General features: G+C 45.2%; 1 protein-coding gene across 1 annotated transcript in view; it reads right to left on the bottom strand.

The window, feature by feature from the left end:
• GPD1 (glycerol-3-phosphate dehydrogenase 1) overlaps positions 1–22,184 on the bottom strand; it is a 229,405-nt gene that overhangs the window by 15,848 nt on the left and 191,373 nt on the right. The window lies entirely within an intron of this gene.

Below are 22,184 nucleotides of genomic sequence, written 5' to 3'. Positions count from 1 at the left end.
GAGAGGCCCAGCCAACAAGGCCGAAACCCCGGGTGTTGGGAGTGTTGTCCACTCCCTACCGGCCACGTACACAGACGGTCTCCAAACACCGAGAACGCAAGTACCAGAGAATGTGCCTCAACAAGAGAATCTGCTGCAGGCAGCGAGAAGTGCTGCCAGGGAACCAAGTAGCTGGGAGTGTGCAGAGTTCCGGGATTGTCCGCTACAATGAAGCACAAGCCGAAAAAGTGAGAAGCCAAGTACCCGAAGGCGTGTCGACCCTCGTGACGTTCTCCTACAAGGAAAAAGGTACCAGTGAGAATGGGGGAGGCTGCTGAAGCAAAGTTGCGGAAGGGGAAAGGACTGTCAAAATCGTAACTTGGAAAGTCAAGTAGCAAATGAACATTGGAAAAGTGAAAAAGCCATACACAGTGTGGCAAACAATGATGGTTGGGAAACAGATAAAAAGTGGACAGAAGTACCCTGGGAAGAAGGGGGCAATCTCCAGAGAAGGAGATTTGAAGAACCAAGTCTCTCAAGGGAACAAGGCCTTAAAAGAGACAATATAGGGTCAAGAAACCCAGTGAGGGGAAATAGTGATTTGAACGACACCAAAGTAAATAGTGGAAAGATTAAAACACCCCTAAAATTGGATGGACCATTAAGTCCTGAGCAGCATTAATATATATAATCTCAGGGGAAACATTAAAATTTGCAAATAGCATATTATGGACACTTAACCCAGTTTCAATAATTTAAAAAGACAAGTATTTCCCATACAACAATGGCATAAGTGCAAGATAATAGTCGATGTTGATAAACCATTTTTTCAGGTATGGAGACCCTGAAGACCCTCCTCTATACTACCATTAGATACTTTAAGCTCCCAATCATTAAAAAACCTAAAACACTCCAAATTTAAAACCAGGTGACATACAGCCCCTAGATTCCACGTCTCGGGCACATTAAGAATTTGAATTACCCACCAACATGACATTACATACCCAACTATTAAAAAATCATCCAGTTGATGCTGGACAGGATTCCAATAGATGACAAATAATAAGAAAGACCACTAGAGCTTTATCCGCAATTAAAGCCCCGTCCCTCTTTCACAGAGGCGTCTAAAACTACCAGCCAAATTGATCTAGGTAATGTTATGTAGTTTGTCCCATACCTAGGGGAACGTTTTCATCCCCAATTTATATTGAACACATGGCATATCCAATGTCCCTTTAGACTCACACCAACCTGCATGTCCCTCCCACCCACCACAAAACAGCATGCCCGGTGTCCCCCAAACAAACTGCATAGCCATGGTCCCCATGCCCTCCCATCCCCCACCAACGTCATGGCGGTGATCCCTTATATACCCTAACCACCACCAAGGACATGGCCCTGGTCCCACCCTATTTCCCCCACCAATGACATGGCCCTGGACCTCCTAAAACACTCCGTGCCCCGCCAATGACATGTCCCTTATCCCTCCAACCCTCTACCAATGGCATTTCCCTGGTCCCCACAGTATTTCCCCCACCCCCCATCAATGGAATGGCCCTGGTCCCCCATATTAACCCACGCCCACTTAACTGTATGGCCCTCCCCCACCCCCTATTCCCTCCCACCCCCATCAATGGAATGGCCCTGGTCCCCCATATCCACCCAAACCCACATAACTGCATGGACCTGATGCCACCCCCTATTTCCTCCCACCCCCCACCAATAGCATGACCCTGGTGCCCCATCTTGACCCACACCCACCAAACTGCATGGCCCTGCCTTCCCCTATTCCGCGCCACCTGCCACCAATGGCATTGCCCTGGTACCTACCCTATTGCCCTCACCAATGCCCCTCACCAATGACATGGCCATGGGACCCCGGCTCCTAAGACCACCAGCCCACACCAATGGCATGGCACTGGTCCCCAATATTCCCCATACCCACCAAACTGCATGTCCCCCGTCCCCCTTGCCCTCCCAGCCCTCACCAATGGCATGGACCCAGTCCCCACCGTATCCCCCTCACCAATGCCATGGACCTGGGCCCTCCTAAGACTACCACCCCCACCAATGACATGGCCCTGTAGGAAGAAAAGATGGGTCTCATTATCACACAATGAGCTCTTGACAAAAATCAAGATAAATCGCTTTTTCCCCCCAGGTGACAGGTTGCTATTGGTATGAGACAGGGCTGTCCCAATCACCTATACTTTTTGTGCTAATGAGAAACAAGTCTGCAGATAGTAGTTTCTGCATATCATGCCAGACACACCTAGTCTCACTTTTGCGGACAATGTGTTCTATGTACGGGGCCCTTCAGTATCCTACATGGGCATGCTTGAGCAGATTGGGGAGATCAGTATGGTCTCCCGGTTGCAAATATACTGGGGTAAATCACTATTGTATCGCATGCTGAGTACAGCGTATGCTCTACTGGAGGGTCTGCCACTCACACTCACTAGTGCATCATTCTGCTATTTAGGAGTCCAAGTAAATGCACATTGGAAAGAAATTTACGAGAGCAATGTAACAAGACTATTTACTGGGCTGGAGAAGTCGATTGAATACTGGCTCAAATGCCCTATGTCGCTGATGGGTCGATTCTCCTTGGCTAAGATGATTATGTTGCCTAGAGCACTGTATGTTTTACAAAGTTGCGATGGCCATAAAGCGAAGGTATTTCAAATGCTTGAACTACATTTGTTTATTATGGAACAACAAAAAACTTGGATACCTTAATACTACCTACCCTATGCACACGGAGAGAGAGCACCGGATTTTGAGGCATATTACGCAGCCTCTTTGCGTCAAGATGTGGTTGAATAGTGTGACTCAATAATACAGATGTAGTCACTGCATTGGCTGAAGCGTTAATAGTCTTGTTGCAGTTACGAAGTATCCCCTTATTGGGTCAGGAGTCAATTCACATTCTTCGCCTCCATTAAGGCTAGCCTCCTTTTCATCTCTAAGTTAACAATGTAATTTTGTAGCATTTGTTTAATCACTCTCTCTATTGATTTTTGCACTTGGATCATTTCCTGAGTGAGCATTTAGAAGCTACCGGATACCATAGTAACGGCACATATGTGTTTTAAAAACATTTACTATATTCCCCCTTCTAGTCCTACTAAACTCAGAGAGAGGTGCTTTACTACTGGTATAACACCCAGAGCGTTAAATTCTGCAATCTTAAAAGTGCTTCATATGCTTGATTGTATGGGTCAAGTGAGAAACCTGAGGGTATTCTCCCAATTAGACCCCGGGAATCCCTTATTGAAGTGGCCAGGAAAGGGCTGCCGCTCTCAGAACCCAACCCTGGGGGTGGATGAACGAGGGAAGATCACCTTGGTAGGTGAGCCCGGAGGAATGCCCCAGGTGAGACGCGGTACTATACCAGAGAAAGGGATGACGAAGATGAGGTCCTCAAGGTTTTTATGGGCTGTATCAACTCGAGCCCCCTTCCCCCAATGAACCTCCTTTTCTAAAATCCACCATCCCCTCCGCATCTGGTGAATCCATTAGACACCCTGTTGTACTTTGAAACCACATTCCCCAGAGACCCTGTTTCCTACCTGAATACTCCCAGTCATTCTTTTTCACGTTCCTTTGATTATTTTTTTCCGAAACCCCAGTATACCGCATTAACACCACACTGCCATTTCCACAATCCCCCCAGTTCAGGTCACAATAAAAACTCTGGTCATTTTCGTTCATTTCACAACCCCTACCAATCTCAGTCTTCTGAATGTACCAAAACCCCTAGGATGAGAACTCTAATCTCATACAACACCTCTTCCTCTCTATATCCCTTAGGATACTCTAACACTATAACCCACCCCTTTTCCAACACGAACAATTTTCTGCACCGCGGGAAACAACAGACTGATTCCAGAGCTGCTCACCTGACATGTCCCAATTTAAGGGTCAGGCAAAGTCAGGCAATTGACCAAAATCATACAGCCCTTTCTTTTCCTCACAATAGGGTTAAAAGGTGGAGCACAGGACGAGCAAGGCAGACCGCAAGACGTGAGAGGTAACTCAGAACGGCAATTCAAGAGGAGGAGAAAGACAGCACATACCGAGAGGGTGACGAGGAGAGAAGCGACCTTGCCCTTTCCGACCAAGGCCTGTGTAACCTCTGCAGATGGAATTATAAGACTGCAATCAATGGCCAGCGTGTGTTGCAGCAGATGTTAATGGTACACAAGACCCTCCTCCGCTAATTACCAAGCCGGGGAGAGACGCTTGTCTCTGTGGTACAAACCTTGACACCAAAGAGAAAGAAAGCCAAGCAGTTCATCACAGCCAGTGAGTCGAGGGGAGGCGATGAGAAACCGAACTGTGTTGAGCAAAAAGTAGCCAACCGCTGATTTGAACTTTGAAAAGCTTAAAGAAACTTCTGATGAAAAAGGGGGGAAACCAGCAAAAGAGGAGCCCGGCACCACGTGGGTGCTCACGCAGGAAACTCTGGGAGATTACCCATGGTAGAAACTACCGTAACCAGAAGGCCTTGGGAAGAGGTCAAAGTGCTCATACAGGGGTCTTGTAAAATCCTCTGTATTGTCGAAAGTCTTTGATCGAAAGATGATTGTGAAAGAAAGGGAGATGAATCCCGCTTGGTGAAATCAGTGCTTGAACAGTGTGTTGCAAAGGTTGGCAAGAGTGAACCCGGCAGAGGGATGCTAACGAGAAGGGGCGAAGTCTAAAGTCCCATAGAGTATGTTGACAAGAGTGAACCCGAACGATGGATGTCCACAGTGAACTGTTTGGTAAAAGTTGGCAAGAGTGAACCCGGCAGAGGGATGCTAACAAAAAGAGGCGAGACCTGAAGTCCCTATGAATAGTATGTTGACCGGAGTTAACCCGACCGAGGGGTGTCCACAGTGAACTATTTTGTAAAAGTTGGCAAGAGTGAACCCGACAGAGGGAGGCCGACAAAAAGGAGCAAAGCCTGAAGAACTGTTGCCTGAGCCCGATCGAGGGAATTCTAGGGGTCCGAGCCCGAGAGAAAGCGATCCAGGGGGTGGAAAGTCATCACCCCAACGATCATTTGGAAATGAACTTTTTTTGTTTGTTTGTTGAATACATCAGGCCCTTGAAGGCAAGAGACTTTTTTTATTGAAAAGAGCCTTAACCACCGAAGAACCTGATTTCTGGTACGGAACTGTCAGCTTGTGCTGGGAAAGCTCAAGTTTGTGCTGTGCTCAGGACATCCACCTAGTCCCGTGCTCAAAACGTGGGGAAGGAAGACCCCTGGCAATCACATCCTGACTTATTATTTGTGAATACTTCTTTCTTTATTGAAAACACTATCCCACACACTTTCTGTAATTAGTTGTAAGGAATTGGCAATCTTTTTTTTTTTTAGTATAGGTCTTTTACTTTGACAAGACGCCACAAGGACTGCCTTATTTTTCATTTGATGGTCGAAGCTTGCTCCCATCTTAGATTTAGGTTTAGATTAGGGGTTTTTCCAAACTACATTTTGAGTTCCTTAGCCACTAGACGCTATGATGGGGTGACATGTAATCAGAGTCCCTAATGGCATGTCTGTCAATGTTAGAAGGTCATGTCTGGCCAGTATATTAGGATATACCAAACCTATTGGAAACCAATTTCTACAATCTGTGTGTTGCAGATATAGGTTTGCGTACCTCCGGGTGAACATATTGATGATGATGATGATGATAGGTTATATATAATGCGCTGAATACCCAGAGGTTTCTAATTGCGGACCCGGGGATCGAACCAGTGTTGCTCTTTGTCGTCTTGTTTCCAAGATAAGCATGTTGCCGCTGAGTTATCCTCCAGAGACCATTGCATTTGTTCTACATCTTGCCTGTTGAACAGTATTTAAAATCACCCATCTGTTCAGTTTGCAGGTGTCTTTAAATATGGGTAAAGCGCTTTCTTAGAAAATCCTCCTTGTTGCTTGACAATCACTACGAAATTGATAATGTTTGGAACAATGCCACTAATAAGCGACTATCATATTATTTCTACCAAGTATTTTGCCAGTGAAAAGACACCCTTTTAGTGTAGTTGTCGTATCAGTATTCTCTTTGTGTTTTGATGTACAACCTTTGAGCACTGAGAAACCCATGGGGTAGTAGCGCCAGTGCAAATAAAACAATACAATACATCAAAATGTTTAGAAACCTTTTTTCTACTATCTATCTTACACCATATCTATAGCTTTTATTAGTAGACCTTACCAATTCTTATTCAGACTTCTGCAGTTGCTGAATCAGGAGATTTTAAAAGTCTCTATGTGTTTACAGGTAAGCTTCACAGAGGGAACCACCAATAATGATTTCTGTGAAATCACACCTGGCGTGGGATGGGAAGATGCTGGAACAGTAGATGTAGAAAAAACAAACAAGTTCCCAAGTTGGGAACCCACGTCCCCTGCACACTATCGTATGTCTGGAATACCAGACCAAAAATGTGTCTATTAAATAAACGGTATTTCAGGTAAGTAGTTATAACACATCTTTTTGAAGAGAAAACAATTTTAGAAAAGAAACAGTTAGGAGAAAATGATCTTTCAGTCAATTTAGGTCACAAGAACCAATCTTCATTTTATTCATGATGATGTAGTCCAGGTGTCTGCAACCTGTGGCTCTCCAGATGTTTTGCACTACAACTCCCATAAGTCAAATCCAGCAAAGTTAATGGTGAGGGATCATGGGATTTGTAGTACAAAACACCTGGCGAGCAACAGGTTGCAGACCCATGATGTAGTCGATAGGGGCCCAAAGCGTGTGGCAGTGTTCTAATATATTGTAAATACACACTCTTAGTTCAGTCGAGAAAATTACATCACAAAATTTAATTTTATAGCTCAAGCGGCTAAAAAGAAGGTTACAGCTATAAAATAAAATTTTGTGATGTAATTATCTCGACTGCACTAAGAGTGTGTAGTTACGATATATTAGAACACTGCCACTAAAAGTTTTCACTTTCAATGGTCCTGGATGAAATGGATTATCCGTAGGATGTTTCTTTGTACTGAGTTTTTACAATGAAAAAGCTTGTTTTGGAATTATCTTGATTTTTGGTGATACTGAATATATTTATTATGTACAATCCTTTTCTAGGAAGTGAATTGCCCCTGCTGAAGAGTGTGATAGACTCGAAACGCTTTGGGCCCCTAACAACTACATCATCATGAATAAAATGAAGATTAGTTCTTGTGACCTAAATTGACCGAAAGATCATTTTTTCCTAACTGTTTCTTTTCTAAAATTGTTTTCTCTTCAAAAAGATGGGTTATAACTACTTACCTGAAATACTGTGTATTTAATAGACACATTTTTGGTCTGGTATTCCAGACATACGATAGTGTGCAGAGGAGGCGAGTGCCCGACTTGGGAACTTGTTTGTTTTTTCTGTATTTAGTCAGCATAGGTGTCAAGGTTGCATCTCTCTCCTCTGCACCTCAAATACATTCCACAATCAGTAACCCACAAGCTAGAAACTTCCCAGAGTATAGGAAATGCTAGACAATAGGGTGTGCTCTGACTGTCCACATTTCTCTTTTGGAACAGTAGGTGTAACCTTATAACCGACACTAGAAACTCAGAGGATGAATTGGTAAGGTCCTGAACTGGCTTTGTTAGAATAGAACCTTCACCCTTCTTCAGAAAGGTCAAATTTAGTGAAGGCAGAATTAACAATTGAGTCCACCTTATTAATAAAATCTAAGCATGCATTTTCATTAAAAGAGGATTTATGTACAACACTCAAATGTTTAATTTTATAATAACATCTGACTGCCATAATAACATTTGTATGCCATATTAACATTTGTCAGGCATGCAATTATATTTAAAGAATTGTCAAACATATTTTCTCTGTGTTTTCACAATTGTATTGTTATGCCATGTTATGCTATTGGGCATTTGTATAGTGCCTTTAACCATTGGTATGATTCCAAAACGCTGTGGGTTGAACGCTCTCAGGGACCATAGTCCAGGTCAGTGGAGAATAGTAGTGTAGTAAATAGTGCTTGGGTGCACTCGGTAATTGTGCAGCCAGGGAGGATTAAGTGGTGTGCTAGGCGTGGTGCGATGGTTGCAGCAAGACCAATTGGATTTGGGTAGTGTTAGAAACCTGAGGGTTTTTCCACATCTACTCCCCTGGGATCCTCTGTGCAGATGGCCAGTGAAAGGCCATCGCTTTTTGACCCTGCCCCTGTGGGTGGACAAGCGAGGGAGGACAACCTGGATAGAGGGCCCTTGGGGACTGGAGGTGGGATACCCTTAGGTAAGACACTGTATTCCACATCCTCCTTTCATGAGGGAACATCTATCCCCAAAGTAGTCATGGGATATTGTACACCATGTTCCCTTATCTCTGAAAAGAGCAGGAAAAACTGTCATCCATGAAGTGTTAGAGAGGGAGACGGACTAGGAATAAGGTATTGTGGCCCCAAACACAGTATCTCCCTTGTCCTTATGACAATCAGTTTAAATCTCTTCCGACCTTTTAAGGTCACTATAAAGTAGTTCCCTCTTATTCCCCTCTTGGGGTACTTAATAGTACTGAGATGAGGAAGAACCAACTGAGAGTTATCACACTTTCCCCACTATGGTACAGAGACGAGGAAGAATCAACTGAGAGTAATGAATACCATTTCCTCTCACCACTATGGTACTGGGACGAAGAAGATGCATGAAGGTCAGGCATTTTCATCTAATCGGGGTCAGACAGTAATGGTTAATGGTACACATCTGTAGCTCATTAATGGACCACAGGTGTATAAAAGGTGGAAGGCTGAACCACAATTGGGGGGCAGAGAAAGAGCAAGTAGTGGAACAAGCAGCCTTACGGAAGCTGAAGAAGCCGAGATGCTGAGAAGCCAAAGAAAACCCTGGGAATCCCGCTGGCATGGTCGTACAGAATGGAGATCCCCTGAAGAGGAGGCTGGCAGAAAGGGCTGCCGAGAGGAAGCTTTGCACGGGAGCTGGAGAGTGCAGAGAGAAGCACCCAGCAAGCACACATCCCCACTCAGGGAGAAGCCAGTGACAGGAGCGAGCTGCTGAGGCTGAGCCCAGATAAGTGTCTGGCACACTGAACAACCAGGGTGCTCCAAAATACTGTGAAAGTAGTAGCGGTTTGCGGCAACAGGTAAAGTTGCCTTCTATTGAATACCAAACGTGATGAAAAACATAACGTTACCTAAATTTAATGTTTAACTGAATGGAAAACCTATCGTTGATATTATTGAATACCGAAATGAATGCAATAGGTAACTTTGACTTCTTTTGAATACCGAACTGAATGAAAAACGTAACGTTACCTAAACTGAATGTTTAACTGAATGGAAAATGTAACGTTGCTATTATTGAACTGAATGAAACATATAAAGTGGCCTTTATTGAACCATAAACTGAATGAAATCACGCAAAGTTGCCTTTCTTGAACAACAGCTTTCAATGAAAGAAGCAAAGTTGCATCTACTGATTAACAAGGTGAATGAATCAAACAAAGCAGCACAAACTTGTTGAATAACAAACTGAAAGTTATTATGCAAACCAAGTTGGATGAACGACTCTGAGTGTAAAGTGGGCGACAAGTTTGAAAAACTACTTGCATGTTAAAGTTGTGGAGCTACACTGTAGAAACTACTCGTTTGACGGAATATTGAACTACTCAAGGAGACCTGGAAGTTCCTGGTTGCGTGACATGTAACGGGTGGTCAGTGTGGTCTGAAATTGCGTCAAGACCAGATCACCAATATCTGTGGAATAAAGAACTGTTGAAGAGTTAATCCACAGTTCCTGGTTGCGTGACCTGTAATGGGTGGACCGTGTGGTCTAAAACTGCGCCAGGATCAGAGAAGCACTACATGATGACAAGGAAGTTTACTGTGGCAGACGAGGGAAACCAAACTTTGGTGTGTATCAGACTTGCAGTGGGCAATCTTAAGTTGTAAAGAATTGTTGAAATATGAAACCAAAGCTCCAAGAGATTTCTTGTGTCACCTTTAATATTGAACATAGGGGAAGGGTATTCTGACTTTTACAACAGAGTGAAACTTTATTGTTTATTGAACATTGGGGAAGAGCATGCTGACCTTTACAGAATTATGGAACTTTACTAATTCAAGTCTTAGAGAAGGTAAAGTGAACATTGTAGTATTGACATGTGGGGAAAGAAGCTGAAGAATAAGACTGAGCTGGGAATAGCTCTGAACTTTTACTTTTGGAACACTGTTTAGTTTATGGCTGACTTCCCAAAACATTGTTTTGTATTAGTTGTGAGGGCAAGAATAGGTTTTGGACACAGGCTTTTTCAGTTGAACATATTGACACAGACTTTCCTTAGTTTCTTTAGGTAGGGCAATCCCACCTTAGCATAGGGCAAGTTAGGCCTTACTCCATTCTGACATTTTCATCAATAAAAGCTTTTGTTATACTTTGAATCTGTTGTCTGTGTCTCCTTCCATGATGGCAATCCCACAGTAGTTGCATTCTAGAGGCGGTGGAGTTTGTGAGAGGGATTTATGTGTGCAGCTATCTCGATTTTCATGGGGTATAGCTGCGTTCTAAAGACTGTTGAGGGGGATCATGGAGGTGTATAAGTATGTGTGCAGCTAGGCCGAATTAATCGAGGGTTATAGCTGCATTCTATTGTTTGTTGGTGCAGAGGAGAGAGTTAGCATAATGGTGGGTTTGAGTGTCTATAGACTGGATTGGAGGGAGACCCTTTTCCCGATGACCTTCCATTGCCTGTCCAGCTGACAGTATCTTCCTTTGGGTCCGGGGCTATTAGGCTAGGGTCATCCATGTGTCTTGTTGGGTCTTCAGTTGCTTGTTGGAGTACAGGTGCAGCCAGTTGCGTTCTATCGGTCCTACTACTACATCCTAGTGCTCGTGAGCCTGGTCCAGCATCAGCTTCTATGGCCATCCCTGTGTCTTTCTGAGTCTGCAATTGATTGTCGGTAGTACCTTCTCAGTGTGCGGTCCAAAAATAAACACCAGCTTCATATGAAACTAATTTAAAAAACATTCAACATTTAAAACATTAGCCTCGGTATTGGCTCCACTGCTTATATGAATGGCCATACATTTTTTTCTTAAGTGTTGTTCATTGAAAACCATGACACTGTGTAATAGGCCCCACAGTGCCTGTTTCAATAAGGCTATATCAGTCTCTAAACAATGGAATCAAGCAAACTACTCAGCTCACAGATCTCAAAGCTTAAAAGCAGTATTATGAACATATGCTTCACTTTGCTGATAATGCTTGACTTAGTAGCATAGGAATAGGCCTCTCTTGGTATGGGCCTATATGTATGGTTCAAGGTTTTGCTCAAGTTAAAAGTGACCAAGTGTGAAAACATGTTCACTTTGCTAGTTTATTGAAAGCTAAATGTATTTATTGAGACCAACTTTGTCAATTTTCAAAACCAATCCCAGTTGCATGACAATTTGTATGCATCAACCTATTAAGTGCTACACTACTATATGTTCCTATGTCAATTGTACGCAACTACAGCTTAAGACTTAAGAGGCTACAAGAATCTCACACTGATAATTTGGATAACAGCAGTTTGGAATCATATCTGTCTGCTTTGAATCAAACCATTAATCCAAAAATAGTCAGTACTAAATAGTCCTGTCAGGGCTCATTAACTGTCATATAAGATTTAAAATTCAAAAAAGGGTAAGCCTCGTCATCATGCTCTACTCCTGCTATGCTTGGCTTCTGCCCCTCCAGAAGCAATTTGATTATCCCTAGTTCAGCATATTGTAGCCCTTCTCTTCTCCTTAATGCTGATGATCAAAACATTCTCGATGTACAGTTTCCTCATCTGGTGATTGTTAACCAATTATCAAGATGACATTTTGCTGCTGTTTGGCATAGACCTTAAGAGGCAAAGGTCTTAATGTTTAGGTGGAGCAGTCCTAAATGCTATTTTAGTTCTTTTAATTGGCATTGACCCATACAATATGCATCATTCATTACAACATTTAAGTGTGGCGTGAACCTAAATCACACTTTATCAATCTCTTGGCATGTATCCAAAGAAAAGCCTCATTCATTGCAGCATATCATTCTTAAGCATAGGGCCGATGTGCTGTGGCGATTCTGCTTTGCTATTCTAATGCAATCCTTTCACAATGTTAAAATATATGTGGAAACCGTGTCTGCCTGTGTAAGCATCTTGAATTTTGGCAGCCTGTCTAAAAATGACCTTGCAATTTTCCCATCTTATTTTACTTAACTCATAACAGGCACAGAGAAAATAGACTTAGATTTCAGCATCAGCATTGCACATTACAACACTTGTAATTCTCAATGTTGTCACTATAGTGTTTAGAAATAGGGTATGAGGGTGTTGTAGTGAATTTGACAAGTAAGTGAATTTCTCAAGCAGTTTAGCACAGGACCTAGAAGCACTAGTATATTGTATACTGGTAGCAGTAGTATATTTGCAGTTTTCAGTGTTACACTTTGATATAGTGCTTTGGAAGAACATTGTGTAGTTACTTTGGAATACAGCTTCCTGTAATAAGTCAAATACATTTAGTTTTACATGTAGACATTTGTAAGCCACCACTTGAAATGTATTACAGACTGGGGTTCTCAGGGGTGGTCTGCTTTGCTCAAAGGTCTATAAATTGGCATATACCTCTAAATAAACAAATTGACATGGTGGATAGACCACATGAGAATGTAGAATGGGAGAGCTCAGCGGACCTAGAAGTAGATTTATTTGGTTTGCAGTAGCTCGGGTTAGGGAGCCCGGTAAGGCACAGTTTCAACCAGAGACAAGTGGTCAATGATAGGGCGGGGTCCCCACGCCAGCTGCCTGCAGCGTCTGGCGGGCTCCTTTGTGGTCAAGTGCTTGACAGTAGACAGGGTGAAGTGATGCAAATTACTGCAGATGGATATTTCCTTAGTAAGAAACATCAACCAACCAGAGGGAGCAACGTCCAGACTTCTGGCAGAGCTAGTGAAGGACTTCTGGCATTGCTGCCTTGAGGGGAATATCTTGGTAAAAGCACAACACCTGCTCAGACTGCTGAATACAATAGACGACTGGAATTGCAGATATCTGGTGGATTACAGCAACTGGAGCCTGGCTGGGACAGTGTTTCAAGAGCTGATAATGACGTGAGGATCCTGCAGTAAGGATCGATTTGCTTCAATTTTCTAAAAAAACAATCACGATGTGCAGGGGAGCGTCTCACCGGCAGTGCAAACGCTGCTGCGCTCCGCTTCCCTATCATTATGCTTGGCGGTTGCCATGGCGCCTACTCCAGCAGCGGAGGCATGCACAGCGTACGTTTCCTGCTTTGCCATCACGCCGTTGGGTATCCCTTGTTGCCATGGATGCCCGATGTGCAATGGTGCGTCAATGCGTTGTTTCTTGCTTTGGAGGTCTACAAAGGGATTCCCTTCCATGGCGCTGTCGCTTCTTATTAAAGTAAGGCTCCTGGCGTCTTTCCTAGTTGCTGCTCTGTTTTTTGATTCCTGACTCGCTTTGCTGAATTGACCTTGTTATATGATCCTATTTTGTACCGTGCTTTACTGACCTCATGGTAACAAAACCTGTATATTGATTGTCAGACTGTCTATCGGATTTCCCTTGCATCCATACTTGACTTGATTGATTCTTGGATTTTGGCAGACTGTTGTCATTCAAGTGCTGCTGGATGAGTTAAAGATATTGTGGGTTGGAACTTTGCTTACTGGATTTTGGACCATATGCTGCATTGAAGAACGTTCTACTCTTCTCCTTGTCGTTAGAGCGTCCTCATGCTGCCCAGGGGGCAAGTCCTTCTAACCCTTCTAACTTCCCTTTCCTGTTTTCGCTATGTTTCATGACTCCTCCACATGGATACTACAGTTTTGTTTTTTAAGCAGCCTTCTTGTAGCTATCAGTTGAGCATAATCCTATAGGGTAGCTTCTTAACTAGATCTCTTGCTGCATCCTCAATAATATAGTTTTATTCTGCAGAGTACCTAATACAACCACAGAGTTTTTTGGAAACCAGTTGTACACCATAATCAATATCGGGCTAGCATCCAGGCCATACAGGTTATTGTTATTTCGGGTATGTGCACATGATATCTCCTGTAGGTGTACCTGTACTAAAACTATTGTCTAGCCTATACAGCCTGGCATTTGTACCTGGTGGTATTTTTTGCTCTTTTATCTGAACCTTAGTCTCACCGGTATAGTCATTTAGGTGAGATTCTGCTTCATAGAAAAGGTCACCCTTACTGAGGAAACCCGTTAGGGGGTTTGTTACAGCACAGAGAGCCTCCCGAAACCTAGGGTGACCCGTGAGACCCTGACAAGCACCAGGATATGAGCTAGTGGAGACCAGAATTGAAACAATAGCGACAGATGCGTTTCTGCAGGAGTCAGATCCAGAGGCTCGGCATGATATACCACTTTCATCTTTATTCAACAAACTATGCTCAGGTGAGACAGCAGAAGATCAAGGTGGTCTCAGCCTCTCCTTCTGGACAACCCAAGCATGGTATTCAGTTCTACTGGAACTTTCCACAGATTGTCCAAGCGTTCTCTGCCACAATCGCTCTTTCCTGTGGGATCCAGCAGAGAAACCTCATCCAGTGATGCCGGGGTGTGGGGGGATCTCTCTCCTTGACAGGTTGAATATTTCATGGATATTTTGAGAAAGACCGTGTCGTGTGCCATCCATGGTTAGCCCCCAGACATCACGGCTTGCAAGGATCCTTACCTGGTCTAGGCGTGTGGGGATTGTATCCTCGGTGGTGTCACTGCTATGGAAGCGGCAGGTCCATTCATGAATGGAGTCCGTTCCACGGCCAAAGCCTGTCTCCGCAGATGGGCGTCGCCATCTCTTTTCCAGAGTGCATGCACAGAGACCTCCAGCCTCATCTCGCCTGCGCTCATGCCCATTGGTGGTGATTGCCGAGCAACCAACGGCAACAGGGAAGATGCAGCTTTCAGGCCACATAAGCCTTGCTGAGACTGCGCGCCTCGTGTTTCAACTTCTCCACGTTGTGCTTCACTCGCTCTTGCTCTCGCTTTCCTCCGTCTCTGCTCTTGGAGCTCTGGCTCAGTGCCTCTACCTTTTCTCAGCCTCCTCTTTGTCTTTCCCTTGCTGCTGCTTCCAGCCCTGTACTCTGCTCCCATTCGTCTCTACCCTGCCTGATTACCTATTGACATCTCAGGGCTCCGGGTCCAGTGCTTGCACTGTGTCTGCACCACATCTTACCGGGGCATCATTTGGTGGTGCAGGGCGACTGGTGCAGGGTTCTCCATGTGTGTCATTCACCTAAGAGGGCTTTGGATGGCCTTCCTGGTGGTCAACATTCACAAGCCCTCGCGTCATGGAAAACATGGACAACCTGGCAAAACATCCTAGTCTTTCCGACTGGATATCTGGTACAAACCGTCAGTGCGTACCAGTGCTTGACAGATTGAGATGCCTATATCGCCTGAACCTTCTATGGAGGCTCTACAGGAATTACGTGATGAAGTGATGGCATTGGGGATAGAGGTTGTCACCCTTAGACAAGAAAATAAGGCCTTAAGAGATGCACTTGCTCAACAAGCACCCGCACCTGTGGTGGAACCGGCTTTCAAAAGCTCCAGTCCTAGAGAAATACCCCAAACCTTAAGAGGCATTCTGCAACCATTGTAGAATACAGTTCATGTTCTGGCCAGTACATTTGCCCGCGACAAGGTAAGGATTGGTTTTATATTGCACAATTTAACTGGTAATGCATTAGGCTGGGCTTTGCCGTTTGTGGCTGCTAGAAGTCTGATACTAGACAATTTTGCAGAATTCGAAAAGGCTTTCTTGGAAGCATTTCAGTCTCGTAATCTAGCGCCAGCTGCCCAGAACCACTTGCTAGATATCAAGCAGGGTTCTCAGGACATAATTCTGTACATCAGACGATTTTGCCAATTAGCCACTGACGCTCATTATGCACCAGAACATGAGACCTTGCAAGCTTGCATTGAGCAGGTCATCAAGACTAAGCATCGACTAAAAGAGATGAACGGAACGGAGACAGGTTGATAACCGCAGACCCAAAGACTGCCTTTCAGCACCAGCGTCATCTTCATTGCTGCCTAGTACCTCGCAACCTGAACCTATGCAGTGAGGAGCTCTGCGATGACCATTATCCGAGGCTGAGCAGAAGCGGCGAAGAGCGAACAGACTGGGCTTGTATTGTGGGGATGGCAGTCACTTCCTGAGTGGATGTCCTATCCGACCAATGAAGCCAGGGGGAAACTGATGGGCTTGTTTTTGGAAAGGAAGGACACAACAAGCCCTGTCTCATTTCCTCAGAACCTTCCACCTACGAGCATACAGCCAATGCCACCTCGCCAATTGTTTGTCCTAGCAGTCAAGGTGGCATGGAATAAGGAAGAACGTATGACTATGGCCCTGGTGGATTAAAGAGCCTCTGGAAATTACTGTGATCTACAGTACTTGCGTTCAGAGAAGTCAGGATTGAAGGCAATGATGGCCAGGCCTTTGCTCTCTGGCCCCATTTTGCAAGAGATCAAGCTCTTGTGCCTCAGTATCAATCAGCATACAGAGACTATAGCGTTTGATGTCATTAGTTCACCAGCATATCTGTTAGTTCTTGGTCTGCCTTTGTTAGTGTTTTACAACCCGTTTATGAATTGAGCAACACAAACCTTGATTTTTGGATTCGATAGTTGTACTCAATCTTGTTGTCTGTCCCAACAAGCCTCTTTGGTACCCTTCATGACTGGAGCTGAGATTCCTGTCCAACGTTTGTACAGTTGCAGCACTGTCCCCGAGGAATATGCTCCCTACTACAAGGTATTTTCCAACCCAGAGTATAGTCCCTTACCACCACATAGACTTCTTGATTGTGAGATACAACTTCAACCCAGACCAACCCATTCCACACAGACGGATTTATTCTCTCACTTCACTGGACCATGAAGAACTCTGCAGATACTTACAGGACTGCCTAGAAAAGGGAACACAGCCCCTTCCAAGCCCTCAGTTGGAGCTCCTCTGTTTTACATACCCAAGAAGGAAGGGACACTTCGACCCTGTGTGGACTACGGCCAGCTCAACGACATAACCATCAGAGATCAGTATCTCTTAGCCCTATCAAGGACATCCTGGAGTCGCTTACTGATGCCACCATCTTTTCTTACGAGGAGCCCATCATCTTATTCAAATCAAACAAGGGAAGACCACATTCAAAACACCTTTGGGGCATTACGAATACGAGGTGATGCCTGTCGGCCTGTGTAATGCCCCGGCGGTCTTCCGAAGATTTATGGATGCCATCTATTCTGATCTCCTAGGGATATCGACTGGATATATTTGGATGACATTTTATTTTATTTTGATTTATTGAATATTTATAAGGCATATAGATTTTCTCCCCAAGTCCAGTTGTACATAGACCCCATGTTCCGTAGGTACTCGGAAGACTGCAGGAAAATAACCTATATGCCAAGGAAGAAAAGTGTGAATTCCACAGAATCACCATTGCATTTCTAGGTTATGTTATCAGCAAGGATGGAATCCACATGGACCCCAATAGAGTAAAGGCAGTGGAAGACTGGCCTAGCCCTCTGGGCGAGAAGTCTGTCCAATGTTTTTGGAGGTTTACCAATATTTATCCTCTTTTTATTCCTGGATTTGTTCACTTGACCACCAAGATAAAAAGGCATTTGAAATAGAACCATACTTTCAGTTGGGACAACATAGCTCAGAAGACTTTCCAAGCACTCAAGAGGGAGTTCCTGAAGGATCTCATCTTGCAATGGCACTCAACCTTTTGTAGTTGAGACAGACGCTTCTACATCTGCCATAGGTGCTGTGTTACTGCAATTGAATGACACCACCAAGATGGAACATCGTGTGGCCTATTGTTCACAACAACTGACACCAAGTGAGCGCAATTATGCAGTTATCGAAAAAGAACTGCTTGCCATGAAGGAATGTTTTGTCGAATGGAGGCATCACCTGCTTGGGGCATGACATACAGTGATTGTGTGAATTGACCACAGATATGTGCATTATCGCCATACCTTGGCGTGTACCAACATCGGTCAATCCCTCTGGGCCTCGTTTTTGGAAATCGATTGTATGGTGACCTACAACCCTGGCTCCCAGAATCTTAAGGCTGAAGCCTTATCTCGCACCTTTGAAGTCGCTCCGTTGCTTGCTGAACTGCGAATTCTCCCTGCAAGAAACCTTTGGTCAGCAGTTCAGTCACTCCTTGATCAAGTGACAAAAAGAAACCACTAATGATCCTAAGATACCAGAATTGTTGCTAAAACCATATATCCATATGCAAGATGGGTTGGTATACCATCACAACAAACTGTATGTGCCTTACCGAAGACCTTCATTCTGTTTTGCTGCAGACGCTCCATGATCACTAGTCATCGAGAACAAAAGGCGACTTCTGAACAACTTACACAACAGTTTTCCTGGCTTACCATGCGTTCCAGGTGATGGAATACATATCCACTTGTCCTATGTGCGATATTACGAAGATACCTCGCTGTAAAACAGCTGGAATGTTGCATCCCACTGAAATACCTCCCTATCCGTGGCATACCATCACCATGGATTACATCGTGGATTTACCTCCCTCATGGGGGTATACCTGTATCATGGTGATCGTCGATTGCTTTAGCAAGATGGTCCATTTTCTACCCTTTGCCTCGATAACCAACGCATTTCAAACAGCAGTAGCTTTTTTACACGACATATACAGGTTATACAGGCTATTGGAGAAGGGAATAGTTTCTTACCTCTAACTCCATTTCTCCAGCATTGGTATCTTTCATGGATTCACATGCTTAGAATATTCCCCGTCGTCAGACTGGGACCCCTCGGTACACATATATAGCCTTTCCAAAGGAAAACTTTCGACACTTTTGTGTCCTATCTACGTCCTTCTAGGACCCGCCTACGCATGCTCCGCAGGCCGTGCTAGTATAAGAGGCCCGCCCCCGCGGCTCCCCTTCAGATTTCGGCCCCTCCAATGTAGGAAGGGTTAAATTTATCACATACATTACATACGGGGAGGTTGGCGGGCGCATGTGAATCCATGAAAGATACCAATGCTGGAGAAATGGAGTTACAGGTAAGAAACTATTCCCTTCTCCAGCATTGGATCTTTCATGGATTCACATGCTTAGAATAGATTGTATAGCAGTAACGCTTGAGACGGCGGTGAGAATGTAATGTAACAATATATATACTCACCCTACTACACAATGCATATCTACCGTAGGGATAAGTTAAGTCATATAACGTTGCCCACATAAAGTATATCGCCCTTAAGAGGGTAGACAACAGAATCTCCACAGGGAGGAGCTTACCTTACTGAAACAGATGGCGCAGGACAGCTCTTCCCATCTGCACCTCGTCTGCATGCTGCCTGGCAAGGCAGTAGTGGCGGGTAAACGTGTGGGGCACTGACCATGCCGCAGCTTGGCATATGTCCGTCAGCGGAATCCCAGCCCATAACGCTGTTGAGGAGGACATCGACCTTGTAGAATGAGCTCTAGGATGTCCTTGCAGTGGCCTTCCGGCCTTAGAGTGACAAAAAGCAATCGTCGACGAGACCCATCTAGCCAATCCCTGTTTAGAGATTGCTTTTCCTCTCGTCGACGGACCACATGCGACGAACAGTTGCCGAGTAGCCCTGATGTCTTGTGTACGATGTAGGTATAATTTCAGAGCCCTCTTAACGTCCAGGGTATGAAGAGTTTTTTCTGCTGCCGATGATGGAGTGGCGAAGAAAGTAGGCAGAACCACGGATGAGTGTTTGTGATATACCGTCGGAACCTTTGGGACGAACATAGGGTTAGTTGCCAGGACTACCTTGTCCTTAAAGAATCTTAGGTAGGGCGGGTCCACGACCAGCGCTTGTAGTTCCGAGATACGTCTGGCTGATGTGATAGCTATCAAGAATGCCAACTTCCACGAAATGAATTTTATGTCGGACGTGGCCATAGGCTCGAAAGGCGGTTTCATCAAGCCTGCCAACACTGTGTTGAGGCTCCACGTCGGGGGGAAAACGTTTCACCGGGGGAAAAGCTCGAAATAAACCCCGCATGAAGTGTTTTACCAGTCTGTCACTGAATAGAGGAGACGACTGCCTCTTCCTTGTGAACCTCGAGATGGCTGCCAGGTGTACCTTTATCGACGAGGGGGACAATCCCTTTTCTGCCAAGAGGAGCAGGTAAGGTAGAACTTGTTCCGGCGTCACCAACAATGGTTGTAGGCCCCGTTGTCCTCTACACCATTCACAGAATCTCCGCCACTTATAGGAGTAAGATTTGTTAGTAGAAGGGGCTCTAGCCGCCTGTAGAATTTTTTGGCAATCCTCTGAAATGTCTAAAAGCCGAACTCCGAGAAGTCAGGAGCCAGGACGTAAGGTTGAGACTGTCCGGGTCGTGATGCCACACCGTGCCTCTGTCCCGGGATAGAAGGTACGGGACTTTCGGAAACGCTATGGGATGTTCCAGCGATAGATGGAGGAGGTCTGAGAACCACGGTTGCCTCGGTCAGTATGGTGTCACTAGAATCACCCGGCAATTGTATCTGCGTATCCACTGTATTGTTTTCCGTATGAGGGGAAACGGGGGGAAAGCATAGAGGAACATGTCCGTCCATGGGAAGGAGAACGCCTCCCCCACCGAACCCTCTTGGGGCCATCTGCTTGCAAATTGCTCGCATTTCTTGTTGTCTTTGGTCGCGAAGGCGTCCAGAGGGGGGTGACCCCATTTCTCGAACACTTTCCTCAAGTGACCCGTGTCCACTTCCCACTCGTATATCTGGGCCATGCTTCTGCTGAGGGAGTCGGCTTGGCCGTTCCTCACTCCTGGAAGGTGATGAGCCACGAGGGAAATTTCGTGCTTCGATGCCCAATGCCATGTTTTCTGGGCTTCTATGGAAAGAGTCCTTGATCGTGTCCCTCCTTGTTTCCTCAGATAAAACATGGCTGTTGTATTGTCGGTCAGTATTCGCACTCGCAAACTCTTGATGTGTGGTAGGAACGCCTTCAAAGCCCATCGTACCGCTCTGAGTTCCAGTACGTTTATGTGTAGGAGTGACTCCGTTGGAGACCAGCGACCTTGCGTTTGGAGAGCACCCATGTGCGCTCCCCATCCGGTTAGGGACGCATCCGTAACTATGGTGCTCTGAAACTCTGGCTCCTGTAGGGGCACACCGTTGTTCAGATTGTGGGAACTCTGCCACCACTGAAGGGTCCGACGTAGCTTGTCGACGGTTATCCTGTCCGACCACGATCCCTGAGCCTGTGTCCATCGGTCCGCGAGGAATTCTTGGACTGGCCTCATGAATAGTCGACAGTTTCTCACCAGATGGATGCAGGATGCCATGGCTCCTAGGACCGAAACATACTTTCTCACTGAGATCCTGGTGTTTCGCCGTAGCCGGGTTGCTTGTTGAATGAGTCTTGAGGTCCTGTCGAGGGAAGGTTTCACCAGCCCTAACTGAGTCTCGAACTGTGCCCCCAAGAAAACCAGCATTCTCGATGGCCGCAGAGAGGATTTCTCGAAGTTTATGGCGAATCCTAGCCGTTGTAGAAGCTGCATGGTGGCTTGCAGACTTGTGTTGGTCGACGCTGGGGAGGATCCCCTTACCAGCCAGTCGTCGAGGTATGGGTATACATGGTGGCTTTGCTTCCTTAGCCAGGCAGCCACTGGAGCCAGGCATTTTGTGAACGTTCTGGGGGAGGTCTTGAGCCCGAAAGGAAGAACCGTGAATTGGTAGTGAGTTCGCCCTATTACAAAACGTAGGAATTTCCTGTGTTTCCGACACATTGGAATATGGAAATACGCGTCCTGTAAATCCAGGGACGCCAGGAAATCTCCCTTTTGAACTGCGCGGATCACTTCCTGCAGAGTGAGCATCTTGAATTTCAGGCTCTTTAAGGACTTGTTGAGATCGCGTAAGTCTAGAATGGGACGCCATTTGCCGTTCGGCTTTTTTACGACGAAGTATCTTGAGTAGACTCCTTGACCTCTCTGTGATGTTGGAACTAATTCTATCACGCCCTTCGCTAACATGAGTGTAACCTCTTGTTGCAGTACCTTCATATGGGACTGAGCGGTGAACGCAGGTGGAATTTGCAGAGGGTTGTGTTTGAATTGCAGAGAGTGTCCGTTTCTTATGGTGTCTAACACCCATTGGTCCGTCGTTATC

The sequence above is a fragment of the Ambystoma mexicanum genome, chromosome 3q, assembly GCF_040938575.1.
Source record: "Ambystoma mexicanum isolate Mex_15411 chromosome 3q, UKY_AmexF1_1, whole genome shotgun sequence".
Classification (NCBI taxonomy): Eukaryota; Metazoa; Chordata; class Amphibia; order Caudata; family Ambystomatidae; genus Ambystoma; species Ambystoma mexicanum.
This window is presented reverse-complemented; position numbering and strand designations above follow the sequence as displayed.